The 10,699-nt window shown below is 44.0% G+C and overlaps 1 pseudogene; it reads left to right on the top strand.

Annotated features, from left to right (window-relative positions):
* Positions 1–3,450: 3,450 nt before the first annotated feature.
* On the top strand, positions 3,451–3,568 carry LOC124724403 (annotated as a pseudogene).
* Positions 3,569–10,699: the final 7,131 nt, after the last annotated feature.

Below are 10,699 nucleotides of genomic sequence, written 5' to 3'. Positions count from 1 at the left end.
CCGCAGAATCGGCGAGGAAAGGAGTGTATGGAAAACACTGACAAGGAGGAGGAGGAGACGTAGCCCTCAGGTGACATCAAGTGACGTTCGAAGTCACAGTGCTCGCCAAATATGCTGTAGACACTCTAGTAATCCACGAAGGAAAGCGGGTCTGCAGCCGGACACGAAGTATTTCAATGATGATAACAAAACCAGCGGCTGTATTTCAATGTATGTCCTTTATTCTTTTTAACGCGCACTAGCAGGTGTTATCTTCAGGTCCCAAGAGTAATCTGGAATCCACAACCTTTGTCATGTGTAGTGAATATAATTGTATGCAGCGGGCCAAAATTAACTGGATTCCGTACCTTCCGTGGCAATAACGAGCCCAGCATGGCCTGCTGCATACGATTCTATTCATTGCACATGAAAACGGTTGGGGATGGTAGGTTGCGCTTGGGACCTGAAGACGAGACCATTCGGTGTCGGAACTGGTAGCGTGTGGTAAAAAGAATAAATGACGCACATTCAAATACAGCCGCCTGTTTTGTTACCATTATTCAAATAAATACGGTGTTAGTGCTTCCCTACTGATAACACACTTCTCCCCTCCAAGCGTCACACTTCTAGTGGTCAGTTCTTTATTATATTGGGGTTTCTGGTAGTTTTGATCAGAAGTGTACAGGCTCATGCTGCAACATGTTTTTTGAGCAGTTTGTAATTTCAAAGGGTACCCTATCAAGACATTGCGGGAATGTTAATATTCCTTTCGATCAAAAAACTGTACTTAACAACCGGTTCAGATTCAGAAGTAGGCCGTCATTGCATCCAGTTGGAACAACGAATCGTGGAAGTGGTTTCGTGAGTCGAGGACATGTAAGTAGAAACCTGCGGGGCAGCGCAGCAGACGGAATAATAGCGTAGCAGTCTTGATTCACGATCCGCTTAGTTTTTAATTACGAAAAGCGTCGTAAATTAGTATTCAGATAAGAAGCCAGCTGGAGAGATTCCGCTGACCGGCCGGAATTACGGGTCTGTCCGCCGCGGGGCGCAGTACAGGGGCGGCGATAGGCGAGGCGGGCAGCGCACGCGATCGTCATCGCCGGCAAACGAACAGGCAGACAAGGCCCGCGCCGGACTCGGCCATAAAACAAACTTCCTAATTGCGGCGATTTACGGCCGCCCGGAGGCCTCCCGCGGCTCTCCGCCTCCGGAGGCGGCGCTGCCCGCCGACTGGAATTAGGTCTTATCGCCGCGCTCGCCAACTCGCCACCTGCCTGTGCTAGTGCGTCGTTCCCAAGTCTTCCAACGGCCAGCAGTTAGTCATACCACAGGTGGGTTTCGGTTTATCTGCTTACAGTTAAACATTACACTGCCTGTATCTTACGCCTTTGGAGGACATGTAGCTCAGTCAGTTTCTTGTGCATTCGTCCCGCGTCGGTTCGGGGTCGGTATATTTATTAACGATTTTACGAAAGGCGTTCAGTAAGTAATGCAACACATTTTTGCCCTGAAAGCAGTTTGGATGCATTCAGGATTCCAGTACAGTATATTATTCCCCGTGTTTTGGCTACAAACCTCTATTTTTGAACATAAACTCCGTTCAATGTGACGGCCATACGCAACATTTCTGGGAGGGTCTGTATGCCCGCATGGTACCACTCGTCGTCAGAGCCAACCTCTTGCTGCATCAGCAACCTCCTCGTCATCCAGGTACTGCTTATCGCGGAATGCGTACTTCTTTGTGCCAAACACACAGAAGGCGCGAGATCTAGACTGTAGGGCAGATGAGGAAGAACTGTCCAAAGTAGCTTTGTGAGCCAACACTGCAGGAGTCACGGCTGTGTGTGGCCGTTCCGGTACGCGGGAGATCGGACGGGTTTGCGGGGCCTTGTGGCGATCATGACTTTGTTAACAGCCAGCTGTCCGTAGAAATTCTGGAAGCGCCAATGAATATTTGAAATGCTATGATTTACCCTCTAAAAGAAACTCAGTGACAGATCTCTGCTGGAAGCGCACCTTCGTCACAGACGCCCTTTTGAAGGTTATGATATCTCAACCATCTGTCGGAATTTCATGAAACTATAGGGGTTGAAGCGGGAATATTCCACAAAGTCCCATAACAAATTCTGCACTTTTTCAACCGAAACTGAAGGAGGAAAAATTCTGTTGCGTTACTTATTGAACGCTCCTCTTAGCCTGTTTAGTTTGTAGGATCGTCGGTGTCCTTCCTGTCACCACTCCGTAACTTCCCGAGACGGAATATGTGTGCCTCACTTGTCTGCGTGTACTGTTGTTCATGTGAAAGTGAACACAAGTTTTCTAAAGGTTTGCGAATCGTCTAACTGAGGAGCCACTTGGATACCATCCCGATCCGGCATATGGAAAACCATCTAAATACCATACTCAATCTGACCGGCACACCCACAGTCGTCGCTAATCCGCCGGGCTGATTCTGTACTGGACCGGCGTATCTTCCCGTCCCGTAAGTGGCACTTTAACACGCACGGCTGTCCGGGTGGGTGAAGCAACCCCCTACTATCGAAAAAAATTAGAGTCCTGAATTGAGAGTCAGGTAAGACGAAGTAAGGAAGCAGGACCGAACTTCTTGCGGTATGGAATCCTCCTAACTCTGTAAGACCCACAATTACGGTTGCAAACCACATCCAATTGCATGACGTAAGAAAGTGCCCCTTGCACTGCGCTGCACTTTCTAATCCTTAGTTAACAAAGAAATTCGCCAGAATGCATTGTAAAATAAGAAGTTCTTTTGTTTTCCCTACCAGTTTCGGAAATTCATTATTCCATCTTCAGGCCCCATGGACCTCTATAAAATAATCGATGTTGGCATATTGGGGCCATATGTTTCTGGATGTCGTGAGTTCTCAAGTGCTTCCTTTGAAGACTATGCCAATATCGTTTTTTTTTTAGGGGTGCTTACGGGGTGTGAAGAGTCATAATGAATTGCCGGAGCTGATATGGAAAATAAAATGTAAGAACTTCTCAATTTACAAGCCTGTTTGTCTAATTTCTTTATTAAATATTTGACCAGCCGCTGTCCCATTTCCACAATGGACGAACAAAGACTTTCTAATCCTGTGATAATTTTTTATTCGTTAGTTGCTTTACTTCTGTAGCCTTATCAACATGGCGAAGGAGGTTTAATGTTTAATTGTGGTCATCGGTTGTCCTGGAAACTCTTATGGAAAGGCCCTTTATAATAGGAGGAAAGTTTTATGTATTCATTTCACCTTTCAACTATGTTTATTGTTTTTAACAAGAGCTTTAAGCTATCATTACTCGTTACAGTTTTACCCATGTGCTAATGAACTACGTGTCAACAAACGTCAAGAACCACGGAGTGATTGCCCTAGAAAATGGCTCATTTTAAATGACGATTTGAGCGATTATGGCGTCAGCTACTTCGTGCACTGAAGCCCCAAGAAATACCACCATGTTTTTTCTAGTTCTCGCAACGGCCTTGCCGCAGCGGATACACCGGTTCCCGTCGGATCACCGAAGTCAAGCGCTGTCGGGCGTGGCTGGCACTTGGATGGGTGACCATCTGGGCTGCCATGCGCTGTTGCCATTTTTCGGGGTGCACTCAACCTCGTGATGCCAATTGAGGAGCTACTCGACCGAATAATAGCGGCTCCGGCCAAAGAAAACCATCATAACGACCGGGAGAGCGGTGTACTGGCCTCACGCCCCTCCTGTCCGCATCCTGAGCTGAGGATGACACGGCGGTCGGATGGTCCCGGTGGGCCACTTGCCCTGAAGACGGAGTGCATTTTTTTTCTAGTTCCACTTTCGTATGGAGCGCAAAAGAAATGATGGCTTAAATACCTCTTTGTACATTGTGATTAGTCTGGAGTCCCAACTTGTAGCGATACGTAGGAAGCGGTTGTATATTCCTAAATTTCTCGATTAATGCTGGTGCTTCCAGCGTTTCCAGTAGGCTTTCTCAAGATACGAGGCTTGCGCTTGCGTCCGATCGTACTCATTTTTCACATTTCTCATGACGATAAAAATAGATAGTTTGGCAATTTCTGCAGGAGGAGGATGAAGAGGAAGAAATGATATCCGGTATCCTTTGAACTATCAGTCGCTCATTGTTCGGTTTCTTGAAAAGTACCGCTGCAGACGTAGAAGGAAGGACAGGGAAATGGTATATGGTGCATACTGGTATTAATGCAAGTACTGTAAATATCTTTTACAAAAAGATACAACTTTTCGAATAACGTTTCTGGTAATAGCAAAAGGTAGCCAAATATATTATCAAGAAACGAATAGATATAAGACTGACAAATACCATCGTGTTGAACAATTTTCTGTTAAGCTTTAACATTTTTATGCACTAGTAAAGTAGTCGAAAACGTCACTCAACAATGTTACGTATAACGCTGGTTGTATGTGAACCCTTATATTCCGTGCACGTTGGACATACCAAATGGTTACAGAATATAGGGGTAACGCGCAATATGGGGGTAATTCTCTGTCCTTCTAAAACGTGAGAGCATCTGGTTGGACATTCTGCGCCCGCAGACCTGAAATTTGTCCAACTTCTATCACCTTTAGTCACAAATGATAAAAATATAAATTTCTGTTTCCTCAAAAAGTTGAAGATTGAAGTATGAAAACCTAAACTGATTTGAGCGTATAGATTCTGTTTGCAAAAAGGCTTCAGTTTCCCTCCATGCACGAAATAAATCCTCTTCTTTTTTGGCCTATTAAAGAAACTTTTATTTCCAGTTGTCGAATTCAGTGTTGTTACTCCGGAATGGTGTTTCTCAGAAAAGCTCACAAATCTTGATGAAAACTGTTTTTGTAAGTATGTCATAAGCTGTCTTTTGAAACCAGAGTCTATTTTAGAGATAATTCCACGGTTAAGTTCCCCATGCTCACATCACACGTATACGATATTTATTCAGCGCTCATAGCACTACTGATACAGTTGCTCCTCCGTGCCGTCGCCCCCGTCTCTGCAACGTCAGAACTGTGTAAAATATTTATAATATATTACCATATTAGGATTTAAAAGCCTTAAAAGAAGGTTATTAAAATATCTCTTATCTAAGACTCTATTTAATAATAACAATAATAATAATAAATTACGGAACAGTGCACACACAGCAAAAATTCGGAACTTCTTGGTCAATTGTAGAATGGTAGTTGTTCGATTGAAGTAAAATTTTGCACGTATTATTTTTTATTGATTGGATCAAAATAGGGAGGAGGGGGGTGGGGGCGTGGAAGGGAGGGTGGTTGGAGCTAAGGTTTTACAAAGTTGAATAACAAGTGCCATCCTAATATTCACACTTGGTAGTGATGTTGGAGGTGGGGCAAAGGTACTCCTTTACCAAACACCGACATTACTGCATCGTCAATCGTTCTCGCAATAAGATTGATCACAGTTAAATGGTTTTGCGTAGCTTCACATCGTGATGCAAGACGTTCCTACTTCCATATCTGCTTAGTTGTAGATTTTCTTCGTTTGATGTCTGCCTTTGCCCATGTTACAGTGTTAATCCACTCACTTAAAGCAAGAGACAGCACTGACACCATCTTGAGATGGAGAGTCAATAATTTTTCCACGGTGTTACGAAAGCAGACGATCCTATGGATTACAACAAAACGAAGATAGGTAGACAATATTATTTCTTCTGGGGTTGCGTGTTGAAAGAGACCATTGAAATCTAGGTCCGAGACGCCCTCTTAACAAAGATAGCGGCCTACAACTGAATCAGGTGTGGAACCTTGCGGTGAGCCGAGAAAAAGCAAAGCGTTTGCATACTGTTGAGTCATGACATGGCGGCAATATCGCCTCTCCCCGCCTCTCCCCGCCCCCCTCCCCGCTCCCCCCCCCCCCCCGTACCCACCCACCCCACCATCGAGGCGGTTGTAAGGGCAGCGACAGGAGTGTACTGACATAGACAGTAACAACTAACATATGTACGAAACCCACCCTAACAGTGTGGCAGTCATCAGGAACCAACTGAATATGACACCAAATCTGTTTGCCGAAATATCGTGGTGAACTTACAAGCCACTCGGACACCTAGGATTTCTGTAAGTTAGAAATAATTTTCTGTTTTTGCAGCATTGCCATCAAGTATGTTGCCCTTAAACTTGGAACAGGTTTCCCAACTGGTCTCTTCAGGTTCATACAGGTCCTTGTTTCTTCCCAAAAGAGTTCTTTAATTTTCCCACATACTGGCTCTATCTTTCACACAGTCATTCATACTTGTATTTCTCATCTAGCCATTCTTGCTTCGCTAATTTACACCACCTGTAAATATTTCTAAAAAAAAAAAAAAAAAGAAAGAAAATCACTCCCTATTCAGGCCACGAGTGGCCTACCGGGACCATCCGACCACCGTGTCATCCTCAGTAGTGGGTGTGAAAAGGAGGGGCGTAGGATCAGCACACCGCTCTCCCGGTCGTTACGATGGTATTCTGGACCGAAGCCGGTGCTATTTGGTCGAGTAGCTCCTCAATTGGCATTACGAGACTGAGTGCACCCCGAAAAATGGCAACAGCGCATGGCGGCCTGGATGGTCACCCATCCAAGTGCCGACCACGCCCGACAGCGCTCAACTTAGGTGATCTCCACTGCGGCAAGGCCGTTGCTTTGTAAATCTTTCTAGACCTCAATATTCCCTTTTGCTCGCTTCATCTGCGGTATTTTTATATTTTCCTCTCTGGTAAGTAAGCGAAAAAAATTAACCTCCCTCGATTTTCACTGTAATAATTCGAATAGCATTAAAATAAAATAATTATGCTCGTGACTGTAACATTGTCACATTACGAAATGGTGGAAATGACAACTGCTATGAACACAGTGTGGCTCTGACCGCACTGGTTAAAAAAGGTGAAGGAATCCACTTGCTGCCGTTGCCGAAAAGCGGTTTCGTTGTATCGTCTGAGGAATTGCGATGTAGCTAAATCTTGACGGCTGCGACACCGTTGTGGTTAGAGGCGGGTCGGCCAGTGGGGAGGGAGCGCGCCACACGGGGTGGCCGAGGCCGTGTCTGCGGCCGCGGCGCGCTTATCCGCGGCGCCTAACAGGCCTGGCTGCGGGTGTGCTTTGTCAGTCTGTGCCATGCGTGTGTGTGTGTCAGTGTGTGTGTACGGCCTTAGCAGGCCGCTCCTAATTGCCGTGGCGGCTCAGCCGCCGCCTCATCCTCTTACAAGGAGGCACAGCGTCTGCCGCACGACCCTTAGCCTTCACAATCGCCTCCCGTATTGAATGGCGGACAAATGGCTGTCCTATCTCGGTATATCATTTGCGCTCCCGCCTGTGTGATTACTGTAGCTCGTTCACAATAAGAAGGTGGGTGTGAGTTCGGCATCGATGCTGAACTACTCAAAACAAATTTCTTCCCTTTTCCAGCAGCAGTCTTCGGACCCGTTAACTTCGCTACTCTTTTTCCTTATGCCCATCTGTCTGCGTTTCTGTTACCTTTGCGTCTTCAGTTTATGATTTCAGTGAAATGTAATGATCGTATGCCCCCCCCCCCTCCACCTCTCCCTGCCCCCTCTAGGGTTGTTCGGCCACCTGGTCATCTCTTTCCTCTTCACACCTTTTTCGCGACTTGAGCGTTTGTATGATCAAGATGAGATGAAATAACTAGGACAACATGAAGACTCATTCCCGAGCGAAGAAAGCGAGAAACGAACCCATGACTCCTGATATCGAGGCAGCGGGATGAACCACTGGATTACGAGCTGCGGAATATTTTCAATGGTGTTGACCGTGAATACTTCTGTGAAGATGCTCTCATTAGCAAGTAAACATTAGAACGGTCGGAAATATCTTGCGTCTTCTCCTCTCGTATTCCCGTAACTCACGTCTTACACTCAATGATTGCTCATTGTGGATGACGAAGTGCAACTACGATGTAAAAGCATCGTTTATATGGGTATAATATGCAACCAGGCGCTCTTTGGAATCGATAAGGATCAGTTTTAGAGCCACTTCACGCGCAACTTCAACTGCAGGTGTTGCAGTATTATTATTTCCTGGACCATATGCAACTTGCCATGATGACTGTATTGTCTGGTGGAAACTATGAAAAATTAGTTCCTGTAATGTACATTTTAGCCAGATTACACAGACACAAACACACACACACACACACACACACACACATACATACACACACACACACACACACACACACACACACACACACACACACACACATCATTTAGATGAATTTGTTTATGGTGAAGCCAAGTGTACCTGAATATTGTGTGTGTTTGGGTACGTGCTTCCTTTCTTTTTAATGTTGCGGCATCAAGCAAGAAAAGGCATTAAAAAAAATTAATTTCACTTTAGCGTTTTTGTGCGCCTGAGCTACTCGAACCACTTGTTCTTTTGTCTACTGACGAAGTTTTACCTCGAAACGTCTTGTAACTTTAATAATTTCAGCATATTAACAAAGAAGGCTGACTGATCGCGGGTTCTCAAAGACCAGTTTATGCACATTCTTTTCATGTAGCTGATATCCCCTACTAAGTTAATTGTACTTCGTTACTACACCTTTTCGAATTATGTTTTTACTTATTTATGTCCAGTTGCTGCATAACTTCGTAGCGTTTTTGTTTTGTATGTTGCTATTCCGGTTTGTAGAGGTCTATTTATCGATCGCCATTTTTTATTTGCAGTCCATGTTACAGTTTGAATTCACAAAGTGTCATTTAGTCATTTGGAGACAGTGAGTAGAGCTCTGGACGCTATTAAACAGAGTGCCAAGTGGAGAAATAGGAACGTTTCCGACCTATTCTTCAGTTTGAGTTCAGCAGAGGCAACCTTGTATATGGTTCTTCATAAATACACTTGAAGATCTTAATCTTGTAGTATTTCATAATGGTCAAGAGGTGAACCAGTGCTAAGGCAACACACGGCAAAGGAGAAAAAGATATGTGCTTTAAGCCCCTACACTATAACAGAGTACATGAAGAAACTGTAAACCCCATTCTACAACTCTGTTTCGGCTGCTGCTTGTATTTCATACCCGTGTAATGTAATAGTGACAAGCTAAAAGACCGTTATCTTAAAATTTGTACTTCATTTGTCCTTTTTCACAAAACTACGAGTCAGGAAATCGCCTAGTTTTCTAAACGGAGAGCAACTGAACATCTCACGACGCATGCAGTTACATCGGGTTTCCATCATCCACCATTACTATTTGCCTCTGAAAGGCGCATTTGAGGATTACTATGTTCAGCTGCCACTTACTGCAGTGGGTCACAAACGCTCACGATTCGACGCGCTGTTCAAATCCTCGTAAATGCAGAATAACAAATGTCCTCTGCAAATGTACACGAGCAATAAACTCGCTAAACAGGCTTACCGATTTGAGCAATTCTCTGTCAGTGCAATCACGTGTTTGACGTTACGAGTTCATATTTCGTGATGCAGGAAGAGACATAGTGTATGTTTAAAATGTATCCTGAATCACCAGTGTTTCTGCTCGTCTCGACTTACCCGCTAGATGAAACCTTTCCAGATATCCGTACTACGTATTCCAGGTTTATCATCCTCCCTAATATTCCTTACACACAGTTTCTTCCAGTTATCGGTTAATTACTTCAGAGTACGTCTCTACGTCCGCCTATTTTCCTCACACCATTGCTGTCCCCGTCCGACCCTCTTCCAGACTAAATGCTTCGTATTCTGTTATCTTCTTCTTTTCACTTCATCCAGAATTTTTAACCTTCTTCTTACTATTTTTTTCCGTCCTTCCATTCCACCTTCGAGAGCTGTTGTTACAATTCCATTTCCTCGCACTATACGACCCACCCCTTGTACTTTCCTTTTATTAACCAGATTTAAAACAGATCTTTGTTCCCTTATCCTTCCAAGTACTTTACTGTTCCTCGCTTTATCTACTGATATTATTTTCTACATTCTCCTCCAAATCCATACCTCGAATGCTTCAGTTTTCTCTCTGTCTCTCTCATCTTGATTGTTTAGCTTTCATAGCCATACAGAAAAATTATCCACACAAATTATTTAAGCAGCTTTTTTTCAAATTCCAACCACACAGTTCGCTGCACAATAAACGCTTCTTTTCCTGGAAAGGTTGCTCTGCTTTTTCAGTTCTTTATCTTACGTTTTTCACTCGACCAATTATGATCTTATATTCTCTTGAAGTACTTGTATTGTGCAGCCTATTCATTTGACCTTCTGTTGTTTTCATTTTCATCTGTTCTTTGTCATGCACTCTCATCACTTTTATCTTTTCACCCCGTACTCTTGCAATCCTTCATGTGTCAATAATGTTGCTTGGAGAGATATTGTTTTGTCTTCTAAGTAGTACCATGTCGTCAGCAAATCCGGACTCCTACGCTTACTCCTCCGTTCTCCGATTTTAGCTTTTTCGTTATCAAGTCTTCGACATATATTGTAAATAGACTTGGTGACAGACAAAAACCCTGTCTTAATCCTCTGTCGATTGAAAATAAGAATGTCCTATCATATCATAGCTCCATGGTTGCTTTCTGAGTTATGTCTAACTCGTTAATTTATATCCCTCTCTTTTCAGTTTAACTTCTCCAGTTGTAGGTTTCCCATCAACTTATGCCATTTCATGGGCTTAAAGGTCTTTTCAGGATTATATAGCACATTGTCACCCTTTCTCTTTATACATATCTCGCCTCAGTGATCTTAATTAGTCCAGCAGCATCTATTGAACCTCTCTCTTTTATGAGA

Source organism: Schistocerca piceifrons, chromosome 1 (assembly GCF_021461385.2).
Source record: "Schistocerca piceifrons isolate TAMUIC-IGC-003096 chromosome 1, iqSchPice1.1, whole genome shotgun sequence".
NCBI classification, from domain to species: Eukaryota; Metazoa; Arthropoda; class Insecta; order Orthoptera; family Acrididae; genus Schistocerca; species Schistocerca piceifrons.
Note: the sequence above shows the minus strand (reverse complement) of the source record. Positions and strands in the feature narration are given on the sequence as shown.